We start from the raw sequence: 24,051 nt of genomic DNA on the forward strand, positions 1-24,051 counted from the left end.
GCCCATTTTTTTTTTTTTTTTAAGTCCCATATTTCTAAGGGCAAGATAGTATCCCTAGTATCTGATCTCATGTGCTTTTTCAATATTAATTGCACACTATGCTGTGTTTTCTTGTCTGTTCCTCAATAAATTTGAGGCCTACATGTGGGCTATCTGGAAATTTGCCTTTGTTCAAAGTTGAATTTTCCTGGAATATAAAAGTCTAATTTTTATGTACTAATGGTCAGGCTAATTAACTTATTTATTACTTCCAAAATCTTTTCAGTTGATTCTCTTGAGATTTCCAGTTAACAGATTCTCCAAATGATTACCATTTTTGCTTCTTTCTTTTTCTTACATTGGCAAAAATTTTCAGAAATATGGTAAATAAGGATGTTGATAGAGGAAGTCTTTGTCTTTTTATTATTTTAAAAGAAAATGCTGTGAGTTTAGAAGCTTGATAGTTGGTTTGAAACACATTTCCATCACTATTTTGAGGAAGCACCTTCCTAGTCCTCATTTGTTAAGAGAGCTTTTGTGGAAATTATTTTATCTCTGCTGATTTGATATGGATGCTTTGTACCAGAGGATTTCCTAATGTTAAATCATACTTGGAATAAACTCTCTTTAGTCATGGTGCATTTTGTATTATTGAAGTCAGTCAGCTACTAACAGTCCTTTTCACACAGATTTTTGCATCATCTCATATTTTATATGAATTATTTCTATTGTTTCTATTTTTCATATGATTTGTAACATTGTTTTCTTTGCCCCAAAAATTATTTTTAAAATTATTATTGCTATTTGTAAATGGTTGAGATTGTTTCCCAGTCTTATTACAACTTAGATATTAAAATAATATCTTTGTTTTTGGAAAGATCTATTATTTTTTAGTGTATTGGTTGTATAAGAAGTATTTACTGTACTCCATTAATAAATTAATTCCAAGATTTGTTGTGGTTTTACCTAGCAGACATTTATTCTTGTCACATTCCATGTCGAATGGTAGTTTGTAGAAGTTTCTGCTCTAGGATTTAGGTTAAGGAAGTGTACACAATCTCTTGCTACTGTTATCTTAACTTGTGATTTCAGACTTCACTGTAACAGGGAGAGAATGAATGGAGAATTCACTCTTTCTTTTAAAGTCTTTAACCCAAAAGTAACACATCAGTTTCATTCATAATACAAGCATCAGAATTGTTTGCTAGTGTTCATAAAACTGAGTATATGAGACGAGAGATCTGCACTGATATCGAACTTCTCCTTTAGTATTCAACAGAATATAGTTCAGCACACATTTATGTAGAAACCAACTAAGGCTGAGGAGTCACTCAAAAGAATTAGAGTTAATAGTTCCCAGTACTGAAACATGGCCAGAAATAGTGCCTGTTTCCATCAACCAGGATAGAAAGACTTAAAATTCACAGGGCCCTGATAGAAGGGTTTTCTAACACTGTGAACTTAACCCAAATGATCAAACTCTTCCCTAGTAACTTCTCAAGTAGCTTCATTCTACATACTAGATTAAGGATTTTTAAAAAATGGTTTTAAGTATAGAAAACTATCTAGCTCCCAAGAAAGTAAAAATTACAATTTCTGGATCCAAAAAATAATCACCAGGTGCAAAAAAGCAGAAAAATATAACTCATGATGAGAAAAATCATAAACTAAAATTGACCCACAACTGATATGACTTTACAATTAGGAGGTGAGGACATTAAGAGTCATTGCAGTTTGGGATTTAGCTCAGTGGTGCCACCACCTGCCTCATAAGCACAAGGTCCTGAGTTCAATCCCCAGTGCAAAAAAAAAAAAAAAAAAAAAAGTTATTGCAACATATTCTTTGCATTGAAAAAGTTAAACAGAGTCATGGAAGATATAAAAAAAAATCCCAAGTCAATTTCTAAAATGAAAACTTTAATTCTGAGATGAAGAATATACTAGATGGGATGAATTGTAGGGCAAACATTGCAGAAAAAAAGTTTACAAATTTTAAAACATAAACTAATAAAAACTATCCAAAATGAAACATAGAAAGCAAAAATTCAATAAAAATAGCATTAATGGTCAGTCTGTGAGAGGTCAAACAACTTAATATGCATAATTAGCATTTCAAAGCAGAGGAAAAAGATGAAGAAACAGAAAAGATAATGGCATTTGAAAAATAGTAGTAGAAAACATTTCAAATGTCAGGAAAACTATAAATGTACAGATCCAAAAAGTTAAATAAACTATTACCGTAAGAAATATGACAATAAACATATCCTGGTATAGCATAAGTAATTTTCTCAAAACTAATGATGAGAAAACTATCTTAAAAATAGCCTAAAGAAAAAGATACATTTTGTACAACAGGACAGAGATAAGGATGGCGGTAGGTTTATCATAGAAGACAACATAGAAGAGAGTGATTAAAAATCTTTAAAGTAAAAAAGTAAACATTCTAACTTAGAATTCTATATCTGGCTAAAATATCTTCCAATAATGAAGAGATAAAGTCTTTTTAGATGTGCAAAAACCAAAAGAACTCATCTCTGGCAGATCCACTCTACAGGAAATGCTAAATAGAGTACTTCAGACTGAAAATTAGAATTGAACAAAAACACTGGTTTATACAAAGGGATAAAAAGTGATAGAAATTGTTAATTATTCCTGTGGACAAAAAAAATTGATGGAATAGTTCTTTGTATCATATTGAAACAAGATAAAATCTAGCCAATGTATGAGTCCTTCTTTTCCAGTGTGATTCCCTAAGAGCATTTCTCAAAAGTAACTCCCATATATATCCACAGACTTTCCCTTTAAGTCACACTGACACTATTATAAGAAAAGGACCACTTAGAGGATATAAGAAAATGTAAAGATATCCCCTGCTCCCGGGTAGGAAGAATCAAATAGTGAAAATGGTCATTCTAACAAAACTGCTACACAGATTCAATGCAATGCCAATAGAAATTTCCATAGTATATTTCACAGAACTAGAAAAAATAATCCAAAAATTCATATGGAACTAGAAGAGACCTAGAATAGCAAAAGCCATCCTAGGCAACAGAGACATGGCAGCGGGTATAACAATTACCAATATGAAACTATACTACAAAACCACTGTGATAAAAACAGCATGGTACTGGCAAAGAAACAGACCTGAGAATCAGTGAAATAGATTGGAAGATAAAGAAACAACTCCAGGTGTACTCAGCTACCTCATCTTTGATGAAGGAGCCAACCATCCTCACTGGAGGAAAGATAGCCTCTTTAATAAATGGTGCTGGAAAAACTGGATTTCAACCTGCCAAAAATTAAAACTAGACCCTTATCTTTCACTAAACTGAAGTCCAAGTGGATTAAAGATCTAGATATTTTTAAAAAGACACTAAATTTGCTGGAAGATAAGTTAGGCAGAACTCTTGAAGACATTGGCATAAGAAAAGACTTTATGAACACATCTTCAGTAGCATGGGAACTAGCACAAAGAATCAACAACTGGGATCTCATCTTTTTAAAAAGCTTCTGTACTGCAAAAGAAACCATCAATAGAACTAAGAGACAACCTACAATGTGGGAAAAAACTTTTACCAGCTGCTCTTCAGACAAAGGACTATTATCTAGAATATATAAAGAACTCAAAACAACCAGCCCCCCCAATATAGAGACCCGATTCAAAAATGGACCTCTGAAATGAACAGACATTTCTCAAAGAAGTAAAAGCAGCAAGTAAATGTATGAAAAAATTTTCCACACCTGTCATTTGAGATGCTGATGAAAATAACACTGAGATTCCACCTCACCCCAGAAAGAATGCCTGCTATCAAGAAATCAATCAAGGGCCGGGGATTTAGCTCAGCGGTTCGGTGGCCTGCCTTGCAAGCACAAGGACCCAAGTTCAATCCCCGGTACCAAACAAAAAAAACAAAAAAAAAAGAAAAAGAAATCAATCAATAACAAATATTGGCAGGGTTGTGGGGAGAAAGGAGCCCTTCTCCATTGTTGATGTGAGTGCAGACTGGTGCAACCACTATGGAAATCAATATGGAGGTAACTTGAAGAATAGGATTAGAGGTTCCATTTGACTCAGCCATCCCTCTGCTAGGTATCTTTCCAAAAGAATTAAAAGAATCATACCACAGTGATATATGCACACCCATATTTATAGTTTAGAATAGCTAAAACTTGGAAACAGCCTATTTACCCATCAGTTGGAGACTGGATAAAGAAGATGTGGTTTTTCTATAAAATGGAATACTATTCAGCCATAAAGAAAGAGAAATTAGAATCTTTCATAGTAAAATGGATGCATATTGAGGATATACTCTTAAGTGAAATAAATAAGTCACACACATGTAAATACTGAATAGTTTCTCTGGTGTGAAAAACTATAATAGTACATAAAATCCTAATGGTATAATTGACAATGTGAAATAGGAAGAAAAGGGCTAAAGGTGTAGGGGAAGTGGGAAGGGTAGGGGAAAGGAAATAAGGGAAAAGAAAAAATATGAGAAAATGGAAATAAAGTTTTTGTAAATAGGGAAGGGGGGTGAAAGGAGGGCAGGGTATGGGGGAAAAAATGAGAACCAAGACCTGTCATATAAAGGTACAAGTTCCCAAAGATGAATGTAACTGTACTGTATACCTAAAATATACCAATAAACTCAATGAGGGGAAAAAAAGAAAAGGACTATTTGAATTAAATTGAAAATTTATTACAGAGTTGAATCGACAACTGAACTAAATCGGGCCTGGGACTATGCCATAATTAAAGAGAAAAATACTGGTAGGTGAGAAAACAATGTTGTTAACTATTAAGGCTAAGACTGACATATATGTCAAGTGCCTCATCCAGATTCATGAGTAGATAAATAATCAAATTACTTGTTCCTATAAAAATATTTGTAAAAATAGGATCATAATAAAAATGCGGGTCTTAAGTCTGTGTATCAACATGTTAACATTTCTTTCATCATTAAATATTTTTTCTACAACATTTTAAATTTAATAGGCTTACAACAGCCCATTGAATGGATATACCATAATTCATTTAAACTAATTTATAATCCTTGATGTTAGATATTAATAGAATTATTAAAATTATTAACATTCCTATAAGTATACTTCTAAATATAACTTTATATATGTTGCTGATTGTTTTATTAAGATAAATTATTTGAAAAGGAAGAGCCATACAGATTGTTCCTTTATAGCAAGGTTATACACATTTACTTTCCCACAGTTAGAATATGATAATTCTTATCCCCTCTCCCTTGATCATAGTAGCTATTGAACTTCTTGTGATTTGGATGGCAAATATATCTTTTCATTGCTCTAATTTTGTATTACTTTGACGACTGGTGAGGTGAACCATGTATTCTCGTATTTTGCACATACTTGTATTTCTTTTATGAATTACATATTCAATATATTCTACATCCTAAACAAAATGACATTATAACACAAACAAGTAAAATATAAAAGGCTGAACACATAACTTAAGATACATTAAGAATGGCTTGGACAAATTATAAGAAAGGTAAATAGGCAGAAACTATGATTATAAAAATAAAATGAATTCTTATTTAATCTAACTCAGGGAAAAGAATATATTGATGTTACTTTATATTCTCTATGATGGAGATTGATGGTCAAAAATGTAGATTAGGCAATGGTAGGAAAGAACTGAAGTTTCACTTAGATTAAGAGTTAACAGATGGCTGAATTTCAAGTGAGTTTATTCTCCTAGGACTGAATTGTCAAAGACCTAGTACTGTGATTTAGAATGTGAACCTTTAAGGAATATTCCAGAAGAGAAGTGTTCTTGGATATTAGGTATTTTCATGATTCATGATACAGTAGTGTGTTGTTTTTGTCCGCGAGCTCACTCACAGAACAAGGTTCAGGAGCTTGGACTGGGAGGGCAAGGCACGGAATCGCCAAGCAGACTCCAGGGAGGTTTCTGGAACACTTCCACTTTTAATAAGTTCAGCCAGCAATTTATAAAGTTTTGAAAGAGGGAGTGGCAAAGGAGAAGTAATGTATTTGGCTTAACAGGATTGGTTGTTGGAGTGTCCTTGGATGGGCGATGGAGGCATCCAACTAGCGGGGACAGGCAAGGCTATAGCTGGACACAAGCAAGGCTCAATGCACAAGTTAGGCCTCTACTAGTGTGCTAGGAGACATACGAGTGGTGCATTTGTCCCAGCCAGACTTGTACCTCGCTGACAGTAGTGATAAAAGAGGTCTGTGAATTCCTGTCTGATTAAATGAGTGACTCTGAATGTTGATATGTGGTGGATTCAGTCCTCGATGCATCACGTTCAAATCATGGATTGTAAGATAACAACAAAATTTAATGAGAACATATGTGCAAATGTGTATAAATCACCTGAATAATATATATTGTTTATGTATCATACAGGATATAAAAGTGGAAACCGTGGTATGCTTTAGAAAAAGTTTCCTGTTCAATATGGCAGAAATTATTTAAATGCAAAAAGTATTTTTAAATACTTTTAGAGCCACAAATAAACAGTTCCACTTTAGAATGGGCAAGAAACTACCAAGATTATCTTGTCTAAGATTTCATTTTACAGTTGTCAAAACAGACATCAGGAAAAATAAAATGCTTTCCCTGGCTTCCCGATGAGTTATCTGCGTGATTTAATTCTTAATCATATCATGCAGGTGTCCTCTCTCTCACGCTCTCCCCCTCTGTCTCTCCCCACGCCTTTCTCCCCCCAACCTCTCTGAATTACTGTATCTTGACAACTTATCATGAAGTACCTGCCCATCTTGCTGGTTACTTGCTATCCCATTGTTCTATTTTGTTTTTCATAACGTTTATCCTGACTTGAAATTGCATTCTTATTTTAATTTCTGTGCTTATTTTTGTCCCTCTGCCTATGCTAACATGGAGGCTTTTCGAGAACAGTGTCCTGTAACAGATTTCTTCACTACTGAGTCTACAGTGTCCGGAAGACTAGCTTGCTCATAGAAAGATTTCAATACATATTTGGACAATGAATTAATGAAGTTCCCAGTTAGAATTCGTGTCCATCTTAGTAAGAATCATAGTATTTGCTGTAGTTAGGCCTAGTATTTATGTGCATTCAGGCACATGTTAGAATCAGGCAGAGCAGAGGACCTCCTTTTATCAAATTAGTTAATCGGTAACTAGTATATACTTTCATACTGAAAGAGGAGCAAAGATTTCAGAGCTTAACAAACCAAGAATTATGATGATAAAAATAATGATTATGATAATAGTGTATAACTGAAACCAGAAAATTGAAGTATTTCAAAATAAAACAGATATTTCCATTTTTTTCCCCATCCCACTGCCCTCCCTTAAACCCCTCCACCCAAAAATGGATTATGTAAAGGTGCAAACTTCCAGTGGTGAATGTCATTACATTGTACACCTTAAATGTACCAAGAAATTAATTAATTAAAATAAATAAATTACACCACCATAAAAAACAGGTATTTCCAGGTAACATTGATTCATAATCTGTTCTGGACTTCCAGTACATGCTTTTCTTATTGAATGATACTTCCTCAGTAAACCAAATGACTATGCACCAGAATGATGGAAAGCATAATAAATGATAGGAGAAAGTCAGAAAAAGCTTGATTAAAATTGTCTGCCCCAAGTATGGAACCAGGATGCGGTGATAAACACTTCCTGTAGTGCAGATTGGGAAAGAATATCCTCTAAGGAAATTCTAATCGAGGGCAGCCATTTTAATTATGAAAGATATACTTTTTTCTCTGTCGGAAGAGGAAAAGTTATAAGCCTCCTATGCTAAAGCCTCTGTGGATAAGAAGCTCAGAGGGGTTTTGTGGTTGTCCCATTGTTTCAGTAAATCAAATCAATTCTCTATGCTCATGGAAGATTTCCTCCTAGAAGAAATGTGATGCAAATGTGAGAGGCCATGTTTTTCACAACTGTCACATAAAGTTACATCTTTTGTGTACATATCAGGCTTATAAAACCGAAGCTACACATGGATACAGGACTGAATTCATTCAATATGACTGTTTTCGATAATATTAGATAAAATAGATGCATGCACTGTATTAAAACACTGTACCCAAAATTATCATTTCAAATGTCTGACACCACTCAAAAAGATAACATTCTCATAATTTGCATTTTTGGAAGACCTTTCTTAAGTTCATAAATGATTGAACATCGAATCTTTCTGATAAGGTTTTGTAACACTACAGGCTGCCTGTGTTTACATTTATGCCGTATTTTTATTAGTTCTGGAGTGGTTTGATTGTCCTCAAAATAATAGATTTTGAAGTGTTTCTTGTTTACTACATTAGTTTGGACAGAAATTAATGATGAGGGGCTGTACTATTCAGTAAAAGCTTGGAAACAGAAGAGTTCACTTTTTGCACATGGCATGTAAAATGGCCACACCGAAGCGGCGGGATTCCTGACTTCCCTCATATCATCTGTCCTGAGAGAAGTGCCCAGCCATGTTCAAGGAATGGTACATTTTCCCAAGTAGAAAGTGAGGAGCAAAGTAAACTACACTGGAGTTTGGATGTTAGGTCTTTATTAGCACAGGACTGGAAAACACTTAACTTATAAGAGTTTTAGTTTCCTCATTTATAAGTCGATAATGATAATGCCCTGGCTCTATCAGAGTTGTTGTTTCAACGGGAATAATGATTATGAAAATGTCTCATAAACTACAATCACTATACTGTATAAAGGCATCTGTGTACGGTGGGAAGACCTGACTGTGTTTACGGGAAAAGAGTAAGTAGTCAAGACAACCCAAGAGAGCAAAGAATACAATGAAACTGCCAGGAAGCTCTGTTTGTGTGCTTAATTATATGGTCTCACTTCCTGGTGTCTTTTTGAGCTGCTATTATAAAACTATCTTAGACTTGGCAATTTAGAGATAATAGAAATTTATTTTCCACAGTTCTGAAGGCCAAGAAGTCCCAGATCAAGTCATTAGTAGACGTGAGTGCTTAGATATCAGGCTTAGGAGATTGTGATTCCAAGATGAAGCCATTGTGCTGAGACTTCACATGGAGAAAGTCACCAACCCTGTGTCATTACAGGGTGGGAGGGCAAAAGGGACAAACTTGCTTCCTTGGAGCCCATTTATAAGGCAGCAACTATCCAACCCATGGGTATAGAACTTCCACGGCTTAATCATCTCCTAAATCCTCTGTCTCTTAATTCTATTGTATTGAAGGTTACATTTCAATATGAATTTTGATAGGACACAAAAAATTGAAACTGTAGTGTGTGTACGCATGCTCACACACACACACAGTGGAGATGTATATGTGTCTTCCTCTCCAATCTTCGAAAGGGATTGAAGTAAGGCCTTTCAGTAACAATGGCTACACTGATTTCAGGACTAGGACAGGGAAAACAAAATGTGAATCTGGTACTTCTTGTGTGAGGGTGTAAGGAAGTGCTAAGAGAAATACGGATCTTGTCAAAAGGAAACAGAGGCAGACTCAACGGACTTCCATTGGTCAAATCTAGGGAAATCAAGGAATGAAATTGCTATATCACAGGAGATATAGATACAAATTTTGGCAGATGCTGCCAAACAGTTTTCTGAAATAACTCAATTTATATTCACTCTAGCAGTGCATGAAAATTAGTTCCACATTCTTGTCAACACTTGCTATTGTCTGTGTCTCATTTTTGCGACTTCAGTGGGTGTATTTTTTTTCTATAGTTGTGTAACAATTACTACATACTTAGAGGCTTAATACGAAGCAAATTCATTATATTCTGTGCTTAAGAATATATTTTAGTTAGTGCCAGTGCTCAAATTCTTTCAAAACTGCAATAGAGGTATTGGCCAGGCTGTTTTCTCATCTGGAGACCTAAGTGGTCTAGAAGATGCTTTTAAGACTCTTGTAAGGACATTGAGGTTGTTGACAGAATTAATCTCCATCCTGCTGAATGACCTCAGGCCGTGATTTTTTCTGCTGTTGGCCGATGGCTGCACTCAGGTCCTAGAAACTGCCCACATTTCCTATGTTCTGCCTTCCATTTTTTGCCACACGGGCTTCTCTAAAATATATAGTTCATCAAGCTCACAAGAGTCTCCATCCTAGCAGCAAATACGCAGTCTTATATAATGTAATATAAAGTAGGAATGACATCCCATCATTGGTGCCACAATCTATCAGCGAGAAGCAGATTACAAATCCTGCCTGCAAGCAAGAAGAAGAGGAACACAGAGGCTTAAGAAGCACTCGGAAGTAGCAATCACTAGGGATCATGTCGGATTTTATCCACCACGGTGAATTTATTGTATAGTACACTATAAGTTCAATTTAGACTATTTCTCTTCAGAATTAATAGAATAAAAATAACATTTTCTTAAGAAATACATTGTTAAATATCCAAATTATTTTTCTCTATAAATTAAATTTTCTCCATTTTGTCTGACCATTGCATTTATAGACTCAAAATACAGATTTTTAGCTTTCGTGTCCTAAAGAAAGCCTAACTTATATATAGGCTTGATTTTTTTTTTTTTTGTAAACTCCAGTATCCATGCTATTTCAGTTGGACACAAAGGGGCAGAGCCTGAGTCTGAGGTTTCCCATAGATTTGGGATACATTGCTGAAACAAGAAATTCTTTTTCAGCTTCCTGGAAGTGTGACTTAGCTCTTTCTTACTTCCTCTAAGCAGCATAAAACATCACTGAACTATTAAGCAGTGGCAATTTCACCCTAGGGGTGACAGCATTTCAGGAGTGAATGCTGTGATCTTTGAGGTTTGCTTATCACTTCTCTTTACTTTGTAGAGTGCTTGGAACTACCCCCAGGAGGAAAGTATTGTGCAACTATTAAACATCATTATGGCTAATATGTCTGCTGAATCACATGTTAAAATGGAATCTTCCACATTGAACACAAAGAAAAAAATAATTGTTTCAATATTAAGAATTTTAAAAGTCACCCAACTAGATAAGAACTACATTTCTAAATGTTTGATTCACTGTAGAGAACTGCCAATTATTAAATAATATAACTGACTGCAATAATACACATAAGAGTGAAAGTTTTTGAACCAAATTATACTGAGATTTAAGAAAATTATTATTTGCATGAGATTAAAGACTCAATACTTTCTTAAATCCAAGAAGCACAAAAGCTCCTTTTAAAGAATTTATTTTTAGAATCTAATGATATTTTAATCTTTTGATAACGTTATTAACAGAAATGTATGAAAGGAAATTGACATCATGTGAAATAAATTTCCAAATATAGTGATATATCCATAGGAGAGTGATTACATCTAACACAAAAAATGTCACAGGGATAATTCCACCTGGAGCTGTCTTTGAGTCATCTTTATAATGACACTACAGAGAAATTCATTCAGATTTGACTTCCCTTGCAAGGAAGTGGAAAATGTATGCCAAAATATTCAGAACTCTGAAAGAAACACCTGAAAATTATTTACAATGGATAAAATTCAACCGTCGTGAGCAGCAAATTTGAATTTCCGCTGAATAAGAAAAATGATTAGTCCCCTAATTGGATTTTATAAGGAAAAGTCACCAGTAACTATATTCATGGAAAAAACAAAACAAAACAAAAAAAACAAAAAACCTCAAGGAGCAATGAGTGATTATCACATTCTGTTTTATTTATTAAAACTCAAGGAGACAATCTATTTTAGATTACATGTTTTTAACATTTTACTTTCTTTTGAATTAGAAAAAAGTCCTTGGAAATAATTTTTTAAGATGTATTTATTCTGTTCTGCTGGATAGGCCCAAAGCTAAAATTTTCCTTTGAAATAACAACCTTCAGCAAGACTATAGTGATACAGCTAAAACTTTTGAAGTAAGTGTACAAAATAATATCTCTGGTGAATAAAGTGAATACCAAATAACCAACTATAAATCCCTCATTTTTGGCTCTCAAGTTTTATTCAAGAACTCATGAAAAATAGTCCAGATAAATGATTTTTTTTGGTACCGGGAATTGAGCTGGAGCCCTTGTACTTGCCAGGCAGGCAGCAGAACCACTGAGCTAAATCCCCCAGGTCCAGAGATGAATGACTTTTAACCCTCATTTTTCTCCTCTTCTTCATACTGGTTAACTGAAAGTGATATAATTTGTTACTCTCTTTGACTCTTTGCTCTTGCAACTATGTGTAATTAATCATGTAGATTATTCTTCTTGTGATATTTTTGGGTGACATATTTCACAATGGGACCTCAGAAGCTACAGTGATCTTGCTTTTGCTCCTTTGGATGGTCAGAACCTCTTCACCAAGATTCCAAGCTTTTCTCATTACTTTGATTCTCTCTTGGAGAAATAGCTCAAAAATTGGCTGCATCCATGATTCCGTCTTCTACAGGGTAGTGCAGTCAAAGGTGATCCTGAGAGCCTGCATTTTTTTCTCTCTTTTCGTAACAGGTTTTTGCACGGGTACCATGGCAGCAAAAGAGGGTGAAAGGACTACAGATCCCTGTTTTAAAAGAATGATGACTTACATTAACTCTGGCATTGTACCCGGAAGAACTTTGATATCATCATATGGTAGCAGGAAAGAAGGACCAGGAATTTGAGTTATCTCAAAGTCACACGAATGTCGTAAACAACCCAACATGGCACAGTTATATATATTTTCATCTATTTGATGTACACAGAATATTCTCCTATCGTTTCAAGGATTTTGCAAGATGACAGCATTATTAGTATTATAAATATTATTGTCTCCATTTGTTAGATAAAGAAACTAAAGCTGAGAAAGCCACAGGGTCATAGGACCAGTAAATTTTAGAGCTAAAAGCCAAACCCTGCTAATTGCAGTTCTACTGTCAAGCAATTCTCTTTTTTATTGATGTATGCCAGATAACATTCCCATCAAAATAATCCTTTCCACCAACCCACCCTGTAGCTTCTCATCCTATTACCAGAAGCCCCTGTGTTTGGTTTAAATAGATGTGTATAAATCCAAACAGTGTCAACAGAGAGTACTCAGGGTAAGCACATGCCCATGAGGTTTTTTATTTTGGCAGAATACATCTGGACAGGTGCCAATCTGGTTCTGAGAGTATCCTGGTTGATGGTCCATTCCAGTTTCTCTAACCTATTTAATCATGGTAGATACCAGGTCTGTCAACAGTCGTGAGAAGAATGTTAACACCACATCCAACCTCTCCCAATACCTCTCCTTTCCTTTGCTTTAGCAGTGTGCCAAATCCAGCCAAGGGACAAAGGAATGTGTTAAAAGATCTTTCAATATTTCCAAGTGTTTTTAGTCTTGTTGTAGCAGTTTGTGATGTACCATGATATAGTTTTCTTTGAATTATATTTCTTTGTATTATTTACCAAGATTCTTGGACCTGTGTATTAATGTGTATTACCAGCTTCAGAAATGATTACAACAGTTATTTCTCCAACTATTGCTCCTGACCGAGTCCCCTTCTGTCCTTCTCGTAGGACTATAATTATACACATTAGGTTTTCTGACGTACTCTCACTTATCTCTTATCACAGACTCTATTGTCCTTTCGCTTTATCTTTGATATTTTATATTTTCTTGTCTTCGTGAATTCACTAATTTTGTTTCTTACTATATATTATATAGGCTTCAAGACAAAACAAACCAAAAATAGAACAAAACTTTCTATGTTTTACTGAGGTATAATTCACATATCATGAAATTTACCCATTTGAAGTGAGATTGGCTAAGGAGAAGATGTGGCTAAGAGGACCCATGACCAAGCCATGTTCAAAGCATGGCTGGTAAAGTCTTGCCCAGTAACACATGCTTGCTCTCATGTGCAGGGTGCATGTATTTCTTGTGTTTTCCACCACTTTTGTCTCTGGTCCACCAGGACTTCTTTCTGGGCAATCCTTGCTTGCACTCTAAATTTATCCTTACCTATGCTTTCAATAAAAGACACTTTTTTTTTCCAGATTCCTATCGCTCCGGGATCTTGATTACTAGTAAAACTGATAATTTGCATTATCATTAATTCACATTAATGTAAGGTATTACTTGAGTCTGGTGGAGGTGTTTAGAATGCACTGAAGATTCCTAGAGATGTAATACCATAACCTATATTGTCTCAAAGAAAGATACATGGACCATTTTCCTAAGGAGTGTATATGCAAATGTACATACTTGGGCTTCATTCCAAATCTACCAAATCAGAATATCTTGAATGAAGCTTAGAGTCATCAGCTCTCCAGTTGTTTCTTATCATCCCTAGAGTTTGAAAAGCAAGGCTTAACTCATTAGGATAAATATCAAATATCTATTGGTAGGTCTTCAAGTGCGGGGCAGATTGGCACAAAGTAATTACAGAGGTCTTCAAGTGTCTCAGTTATGTCTTTTTAACTGCACCACAGCACCTCCACCTATCGGAGGCCCAATGATCTGCCTACAGAGGGGTGTTACAAGAGCTAAAGAAAGGAAAGACAAAAAGATACACTTTCAAAGTACATGGGGAGCCGGGAGATCAATGCCAGAGTGGACAAAGACAAAGACACTCTGAGTTAGCCACTATGTACTGTGTGCACACAGTAATCAGAGGAAGTATCAGGTAACTCAGAGAGTGGCAGTAATCCTATGATGATGAGGATCATACATCGATGAAGATCTCAGGTTGAGGAGTATCTTAGGTTGAAAGGAATCTTAAATTGATGAGCTAATGAGAAATTTATCCTTTCCCCCAGAGAAAACCTTTCTTTCTCTTTAAAAAATTTTTTAGGGCTGGGGATTTAGCTCAGCGGTTCAGTGGCCTGCCTTGCAAGCCCAAGGACCCAAGTTCAATCGCCGGTACCAAAAAAAAAAAAAAATTTTTTTTAAATTAATAATTAGTTCTCAAAGAACCAGGAAGTCTTCAGCTGATGTAATCTTGTCCTGGAGCATCACAGCATCACAGGACTGTTGAGGCCTCAGCTGTGACATGGAGTTATGTTTCCACATACCATAGATGGCCTACACAGCAAGGATGCTTTAGGCCTCAGATAACACTAACCATAATTTAATTATGAAATGACCTCTCCCAAAAATTGTATAGAATGGCTCTCGACACCCACCAATTTCAACTTGAAGCAAAACTAAGCTAATTTTAAGTAAATAAATATTTATAAAGTATATTCACAAACTCTGAATTTATATAGCTTCTTTGGGGAGAGATACGGATGCAAACAAAGACAGTTGGTTTTGAGTGGTAGAGAGAATCTGCTGACTAGACTTTTACCCTAGGCCCAAAACGAATATGGAAAGAAGTTTGGAAATGACTAATTTAAAATGACACAACCCATTTCAAGTCTCAGCTGAGAGCACTGAGGTAGTGGCTAGAGAACATCATCACCCTGACCTTGAGAAGGGCTACAGCAAGGCTTTTGGCATCTTTGAGATTCCAGTTCTTTTTTTTTTTTTTTCAAATGCTGCTCCTTCATCTTAGTATAAGTGCTACCTCTTCAATTGCTGACCTCTAGTTAGAAAGGACTAAAATGTGTGCAGGCTTGTTTATGTGCAATTGGAAAGGGTTGAAGAAAGTCATGTTAGTGTATCCACTAGATAAATTGGTCAGGCCCTCAAGAACCAGACTCACCAGCCTGTATTATCAGTCTTTCCTATAATCTGTCCTTTCTTACTGTGTCTTAATGAAATTGCTCCGCTTTCTGAACAGCCAGTCTTGCCGCACTCAGTGTTAGTAAGCCAGCAGCTGGGAAATAATGGAAAGCTACTATTGCTATAATCTTTTTTCATAATTTAATCTTTAAAATTATGGTTCATATAGTACAAACACTGAAATGTGAAAAAGAATTATTTAAATCTCTTAAGGAGTGAAAATTAGTATAACGTATTTGTGACCTCAGAATAGGAAAGAATTTCAATAAGGCAAAAGTAAGAGCCCAAATGATAAAGGAGAAGCCTAATAAATTGGACCTCATGAATTAATTAAAACTTTAGCATGGTAAAATACATCATAGACAAAAGTAGAGAAAGTGATGGACAGGGAAAAGATACTTGCAACACATAATGCAAAAAAGATTTAGTAATAAGAATATATAAATACAGCACATAATTCAATAAGAAAAAGAAAAGTAACCCAGTAAAAAATGTGCAATGTCTGCTAACAAGAATACACAGAACACAAATTCAAATGATCGATAAGCATGAAAAAATTCTTTGATCTACTAATATTGAGGAAAAGGAAATAAAATTAATAAAATACCATTTCTCATCTTTCAGATTACAAAAAAATGTCTGAATGGACCAGGTATGATTCTATAGTTATATCCTAAGGAAACTAACAATAGTTTAGGCAAAAAACAACAAAACCAAAAAAACTAAAACTAAAACTAAATTATAGCAGCTAATGTTTACTGATTGCTGACTCTATGCCAGGCACATTTTTAAATGTGTTATGGATATTTGCACAGTTAATACTCAAAACTACACTACAATAGAGGTACAATTACTTCCCACATATAATAGAGAAGAAGTACAGGCTCTGAAAGGAGATTGCTCAAGGCTGTACAGCTAGTTTGCCAAGAAACAAAGGCTTAAACAAAAGTGGCCAATTTCCAGAGTTCACCTTCCTTAAAGCCACACTCAGCTATTAGAAAACTTACAAAGCCTAGAGGTGGGCAAGCAACCAACCCCAACTCATACCACTAAACACCAATGACACGCCACACCGTCAAAAGTTCTGAGCACAAACCACTGTTTATGTGATCATGACAAGCAGCGATACCAAAATGCTGCTTTTGGAGCCTCTTGTCTCTAAGGTTCTGAAAAACAGTTTACTTGCTCCCAGCAAGAGTGGATTCCAAGGAGCACCTGCTTCCTGCCAAGTCACTGGCTTTTTACTTGTGATTTAGTTGGCAAAGCCTAGAAAGAGTAGGAGAGAGAAGATCTGATGTCTACATTTGGAAGTAAGGATTCATACTGGGGAGTTTTTCAATACAGCAAGGATATTCACATTGCCTAGGAGGTGAAAACAATGACAAATGTTCACTGTACTGACACTATCACATGCTAAAGCGGATGCATAGACAAAAACTCTGTAGTGAAGTTGTAATTGGTATGACTGATATGGAGAGCATTTTGCTAATATCTATAATTTAAAATCACCCACCTCACAGTGTATATTTCTAGAGAAACTCCAGCACATATACACAAGAAGATGTATATGATGTTAACTATGGCAGTTTTAAAGATTTCTTGCTATAAGAAGCTCTAACTTTCCATCAGCTAGTCAGTTAGTTATATCATGAAGTGAGATATTATATAGCCATATAAGAGAATGACATAGGTCGGTATCAATACAGTTGTCCTCAATGATGGCAGATAAAAAGTTTCATTTCATTTCAGAAATAATGATAGATACCATTTGAGAGTGAATTCACTAGGGTTTGCCAGAGTGAGCCAATAAGCTATGCATATAATTATACACAGGACAGGAGATTTATTGGGAACTGACTCCCTTAATTATGGTGATTGAGAATCCTCACAACAAGTCATCAGCAGACTGGAGATCCTAGGATACATGGCTTGGAACAAATCTGAAGGCCTCAGAACCAGGAAAGCTGATGGCTTCTTCCTTTGAGGTCAAAAGCCTGAGAATTTGGGGAGTGACTGGTTGGTGTAAATCCTGAGAGTCCAAATCTTGTAAAATAAGGATATCTGATATCCTAGGTAAGAGATGGGTGTGTCCCAGCTCTCTGGGATGGGAGTGGAGAGACCATCCAGCCCACTGGATGGCACTATCCACACTAAAGGCAGGTCTTCCCTCCCTGCCTCACTCAGACACACTTACTAACCTCCTCTGAACACACTCTCACAGACACACCCAACATAATGCTTTTCCAGATCTCTGGGTATACTTTCATCCAGTCAATTTGGCATCTAAAATTAACCATCATGGAAAGTATTTATGCAAATTAAAAATGAAGAGCACATAAATACACTGATTACAAAAATAAGGACTAAAGCATACACATCACGCTCATGATCATTGACACATGAGCTGCCTCTGGGAAAGGGAGGAGATTAGAAATAGAGAGTTGGACAATAGAAATTTTAATTTATTTTCATTTGAAATATTTTACTTCCTTAATTAAATGTGAAAGATGAGTGAAAAACATTAAAATGTCAACAGCATTTATTGACTTTTGGTGATGAGTACATGGGAGTTGGATATTTTCTGTTCTTCAATAATTTTTCTAAAAATTGGGAAAAATCATGATTATTCTACCACTTGAATTTTGGAGTCCTGTTAATTTAATCCATTTCCCCCCCAATTTTTTGTTTCATAGCTTCTCTTTTGAACACATGGAGGACAATTTTCTTATGAATACTGAAGATACATTTATTAGTATTTCACTTTGATGTCTACACAGATGTGTTTATTTTTCAAGATACTTGACATTAAAAGTTCATATATAATATTTCTCAAGGGTATAATTGATATTTAACTCCTTCCTCTTTATGTGACTTGCCCAAATTAATTTTTTGTTGCCTCCTAATGAAAATAAAATTATTTGGTAACAAAGACTAATACATGGAGAAGGCAGAGATGTGGCTCAGTGACAGAACACTTGTATAGTAGCATTGGTCCTGGGTTTGATCTCCAACTGAGAAAAAAGAAGTCAGGTTTAGTGTATGGGGGAAAATTAGTTTTATTCTTTTTTTTTTTTTGAGACAGGGTCTCACTATGTAGTTGAGGCTGACCTGGAACTCACTATGTAGCCCAGGCTGGTCTCGAACTCACAGGGATCCTCCTGCCTCAGCCTCCTGAGTGCTGGGATTACAGGTGTTCAACACCATGCCCAGCTAATTAGTTTTATTCTTATCGCAACAATGTATCATAATTTTATTGAAGAGTATATTCTAAGCAGCAGAAAATTGAGAACTGTTTTTCCTAAAGTACATATTCAGAATACCCTCGAAGCTACAATGTTAAACATCTACAATATTGAGATGCTTATGTTCTCCCCAGGTTTTTATTTTATTGATCTAGTTCTTTGAAGAATTTGACATTTCAGTAGAATCCACATTCCCTAATACTGGGAAAAATTAGTTCATTCCTACTAGTATTGCAACAAACTTTGTGTTACATGTGCAATCACTTAAGGCTCCTCAGGAAAACTCACATTTATATCTACCAGATTCAGCCTGGAGATTAACCTATTTAAAAACTCACAGGATTGCAGAGATATGGGGAAAATTTAATCTTCCAGAAAGAGGCTCAGACTACCAAACGAACATCACCTGAGATATTAGGAAGTGATTGCAGTTCTCATGGCTCAAGCTTTCTGAAAAGAAAACACAACGTGATAATATTTAGTACCTGTCTACAGCAGAGCAGAGATATTTAGAAAAAATATTTTAAACACATTTTAAAATTAATATGAAAGGATGGTGTCAGAATATGGAGAACAAGTATTCTCCATTTCTGCTGTTGTCAGCTCTAAATGTGTCTTACTTGGTAACAATATGAATTTGTTAAACATACAAAGAAATCTAGAGGAATGATAGTGAAAAGCTGAAATATGAAGAATAAGAGCTATTATTTATACTAACTCTCTTTTGTAAGGTTTATAAAAACAAGATAGATAACTATCAGCCTGAGATAGCATGGGAAGCATAAAGGAAAATTAAGATTAGTCTTCAGTGACACAAAAAAATACTTTGGAATGATAAACGATGATTATTGTTTTATTCATGATAACAATGACAGCCAGGGATTACCTGTACAACCTAAGGAAGAAGATGCTGAGGGGGAGATTATGTGGATGGCTTCTTCTATTGATCATGTTGCATTTAAATTTAATGATAATACATAGACATTTGTTAAAGTAGTCTTTCTGCATTTTGTTTGTTTGCAATACCTCATAGTCATTTTTTAAAGAAAGACACATTTTGAATTCCTGGAAGATTGTGTCCTATTCTTACTTAGATGTAAACAATCTAGAGAAGATTTAGAAGCTAATCACTGAAGTAGTTGTGATCCTGGACACTTTGATGTATAAAGGAAAATTGAACAGACTGGAGAAGTTTAGCCAGATAGAAAAGACTTGGAAATAGAGGTGGGTAATCTGGCTTAGCAAGGTATGTGAGAGAAGACAAAATTATTCAAGTAACAAAACTATGCAAAAAGAAATAGATTTGTTTTATATGACCATAAGGAGTACACACACACACACACACACACACACACACACACACACACGATGTAGAATCAGTACAAGGAAGAGCTCTCCTTGAGAATGAATGGTGGATGTTTCCATGTTGGTTTGTGGAAGTTTATCTTGAAGGTCTATCTGGCATCACTGTCATAGAAATTGAACTTTAATTACTCTGGAGATTTCTAATGCAACTAGTTCTTTTTAAACAACAAACAATAAATTTTTCTTTAGGCCAGAACCTTCCTTGGTGGGGAGGCTGTTCAAAGAGGTAGCCAGGCTAGTCATTCCCATAGTACTAAGTGTCTGAGGTGACTGCCACCATCAAGATACATAGTGCCTGAGGACAAGTGTTAAAATCTAAGAGAAGGAAGGGGTTGTCAGGTGTCATGGAATCACACAGAAGCTAAAAGATAAAATGAGTTGTTGACAAGAATGAATAAAATTAGACTCAGTTTACATCAATGGGTCCTTGTTCATCTAATGCTTGTGTATAGAGCTAACTTGAGCCTATTTAAAGGACTCCTAATAAGATATAGTCACTGTTCTGGAGAGAGAAGCTGAATTTAATCTCTATCACTAAGGAGTGTAATGCCTTTGGCAGAATGGTCAATGTACTATCTATGGCATTCATTAACATTGACCTCCATTTGAATCCATGTTTTCCACTTACCAGCTGTGTGATATTACAAAATTATTTATATGAGCCTTAATTTCTTTACCTGCTAAATAGACATACTAATTTTACATGCCACATAGGTTAAATAAGAAAATGTATGTAGATGTCTATAAATGAGCTCGGTGCCAGGCACATAGCAAATGCTTAATAAATGAGCTCAAAACTGAGGTGGGACAAAAAGAAGAGATAATTACCTTTGCTTGTTTCTGTACTTTCAAGGCCAAATATATACTAAGTGTGCAACCAGTATTTGTAAAATAAATCAAGACTGAGTATTCAAATAAAGCACCATGAATTTGACCTGAGTAACTGAGCACCAAGAGGTATAATAGGAACAAAATGGTTAGTGTTATGTTGGTCCAGGAATGTCAGGTGTGTGGAGGAGGGCAATGCAAGCAAAAGAAATGTGTCCTCTTTGGAAAGAGTTCTTTACCTCTAGCATGGAGTTGTGGGCAGAGAAAAAAGCTAAGTTTGGAGATGAAGGGTGAGATGATGTTTTAGAGATGACTGAGTTTGTGAACAGGTCCAGTGGTCTCTTGCCATGACAGATATGACGGAGGTCTGTGGGAGTGTTTCATATAAAATGAGAGGTCACCAAATGTTCTGTCAGACTCATTACACATTTTATGTGGTTTGTATGCCTTCTGTGCAGCTGATTTGGATGTAGAGGCTCTTTAGCACTCCATGGCGTAATGACTATCCCTGGGTAGAACTGGACTTTGCTAGGCACTGCTGCCTAAACAATATAATCCTTACTTACTGCCCCGGTGTCAGGATTTCTGACAGTTGCATTTTTCTTCAGTTCCCTGACACTCTGGTTTTCAGATTAAAGCCCTGAAGTTCTGTTTGCCCAGCATGTAATGCAGGCATTAGTATTGAAAGGTCCATTTCAGCTGTCATAATATGAATTCACAGGTTTGCCTCATTTATTCATGGCTGTCTAGGAGCACCATGCAGAGTCACTTTGGAAGTCTCCTTTTATTTTATTTATTTATTTTTATTTTTATTTTTGGTACCAGGGATTGAACTCGGGTCCTTGAGCTTGCAAGGCAGGCCACTGAACTGCTGAGCTAAATCTCTGGCCCAGTTGTCTCCTTTTTAGTAAGGTGGATGTGATCCCTAATAGCATGTGTTCACACATAGAGTTATTGGAAAAGGCTGGGATTATTTTCTAGAAGAATTATGGAGAAAAGAGGCCACTAAAACTTGGATTTGTTTCTGAAAGTGTATGCTCTCCTCCAATAATGTTTGAGGTTTCAAAACATCAAGATTGGTGAAAAATAAATCAGGCTGGATATGGGTATGAAAGTTTTGGAGCAGGAAGGAATAAAGCACTATCTTATTTTTTCCATTTTCAGTGATGGTGAATGAACTCAAGAGTTTATGTGTGCTGTGAAATCACTCTGACATGGAGTTACATGCATTTCCAGCTCCTTTTAATTCTTGATCCAGGGTCTTTCTCACTACATTGTCCAGGCTGGCCATGAATTTTTCCATTCCCTTGCCTCAGTTTCCAGAGTTTGAATGAGAGTTTCCAATGACTGTGAGTTTATGTAAATGAAAAACCCACCTTCTGCCATAAAGCCTTCAAGCAATATCCAGGTAATATCATTGGGTCCCAAATTTGAGCACATACAAGAACTATCTGGAGGGCTTATTAATACAAAATACTGGGGCTTTGTGCCAGAATTTCTGGCTTGGTAAGTTTAAGATGGGGCCTGAGAATGTAAATTTCTATGAATCCCTAGATTATAATAATAATACTGATTTGAGAAATAAACTCTGAAAAATCACTGGGTCAGCAACATGAGAGATAAATGCCCTCCCACCACCAAAAAAGGGTGGGAGGGTGGGGGAGAAAAAGCAAAGCAAAAAAGAGAAATAATCTGTAACTAGAACATTTCTGGAATAATTTGGAGTCCTTGGTTTTGCAAGGTACCTTCATACTAAGATGTCACTCACTTTCTGTGACATCATTGGATTGTCTTATTTGGACAAAACATGTTGACCCAGCTGCACCATACCAAATCTTTTCATCCACATGCCTCAGATCTGGCCAGGAGATGGCACTATGGTAAACATCCTATGAGTCAAGAGTTCCATTTATGACATAATGGAAGATGACAGCAGTATTGGACCCTTGAAATTATATCATCAAATGCAAGAACTGGCTGAGATACATCTGTTAAGCCATCACTTCTAACTCTTCTTGTTTTGTCCAAAGTTGTACGTTCTTACTTTTTCAAGTCCAAAGGTTTGCAGAACCATCTAATAAAAAGGTTTAGCTATTTCAAATGCTAATCATGTTATGCTGTCATAATTCTAACAGAACTGCAACGTGCTGTGGGAGTTAATACAGGGCTTGCAGAACCTCCACAACTGATGCCTTCAAACTTGCAAAAAAGCTTGGTTTTGAGGAATGACAGTGACTATGTCTGCTTTTCTGGCAATCACATAGGAAATGAGGTGAGTTCAACTGCTCACTGGATCTCACTACCCAGAGACAGGTTGCTTGAATCTTTGTTGCAAACTTAGAAAGCTTTTAGTGAACAGGGATGGGGGGAGTGGCAACTTAAAGAAGCTCCAAGCAGCAGGGCTGACAGAATTTCATGGTAGAGGATATAGTATAGATGGGTCTTCAGTGACTTATTCAATAAATATTTGTGTGCTGGCCTCTTTTCTAGATGCTAAGAACAAACAAACCAAAGTCCTCAAGTGACTAAGAGTTTTAAGTGGATAAGGCTGAGGATAATGATTAAAGATAATGAATACAAGACTTGGTTAGTCTCTTGATATCGACAGGCTTTCCAGTGCACATCTGAACAAAGGATGCATGTGGTCAAGTATACATCTGAATTTCCTGAACAAGGACATGATCCATGAAAATGTAAATAAATATATTATTCTTTCCCCGAAGGTAGGAGACAATTTTAAATCCAGGGAAGCACAAAAATCTTCTTTTTCCAAGAGATTCAATGTGAACACAGGGAACAGAGTTGGTGTTTTAGACAGAGCCAGAGTGGAGAGGCATGGGGCCAGAGGACAGATACACTGACTGTGTCCAAGAAGTACAATGCATATGAGCACAAAGAATCAGACAGAGTGCCCCCATGGAAGATGTAAAGTGAGGGCTATAACAATAAAGATTTGTCCATGAGAACTAATATACTGGGATATACTCTGGGTGAATTTCAGGGACAAAAACAAACATCTAAGGCCAATTTTTTAAAAT

At 35.8% G+C, this 24,051-nt stretch overlaps 2 long non-coding RNA genes across 3 annotated transcripts in view; one reads left to right on the forward strand and one right to left on the reverse strand.

Moving 5' to 3' along the window:
* LOC104876266 overlaps positions 1 to 24,051 on the forward strand; it is an 83,881-nt gene that overhangs the window by 29,309 nt on the left and 30,521 nt on the right. The window contains exons 1-2 of one of the 2 annotated variants that reach the window (XR_004517285.1): positions 22,190 to 22,421; positions 23,149 to 23,285. This is a non-coding gene — a long non-coding RNA (uncharacterized LOC104876266). Of the gene's footprint in view, positions 1 to 22,189; positions 22,422 to 23,148; positions 23,286 to 24,051 lie in introns of those variants that run through there. The other variant, XR_784301.3, reaches the window with a different exon arrangement.
* The window catches only part of LOC104876267, an 84,288-nt gene continuing 71,978 nt past the window's right edge, over positions 11,742 to 24,051 (reverse strand). Inside the window, exon 6 of the long non-coding RNA XR_784303.3 lies at positions 11,742 to 12,452. This is a non-coding gene — a long non-coding RNA (uncharacterized LOC104876267). The remainder of the gene's footprint in view (positions 12,453 to 24,051) is intronic.

The sequence above is a fragment of the Fukomys damarensis genome, unplaced genomic scaffold (assembly GCF_012274545.1).
Source record: "Fukomys damarensis isolate Sample0158 unplaced genomic scaffold, DMR_v1.0_HiC HiC_scaffold_15, whole genome shotgun sequence".
Classification (NCBI taxonomy): Eukaryota; Metazoa; Chordata; class Mammalia; order Rodentia; family Bathyergidae; genus Fukomys; species Fukomys damarensis.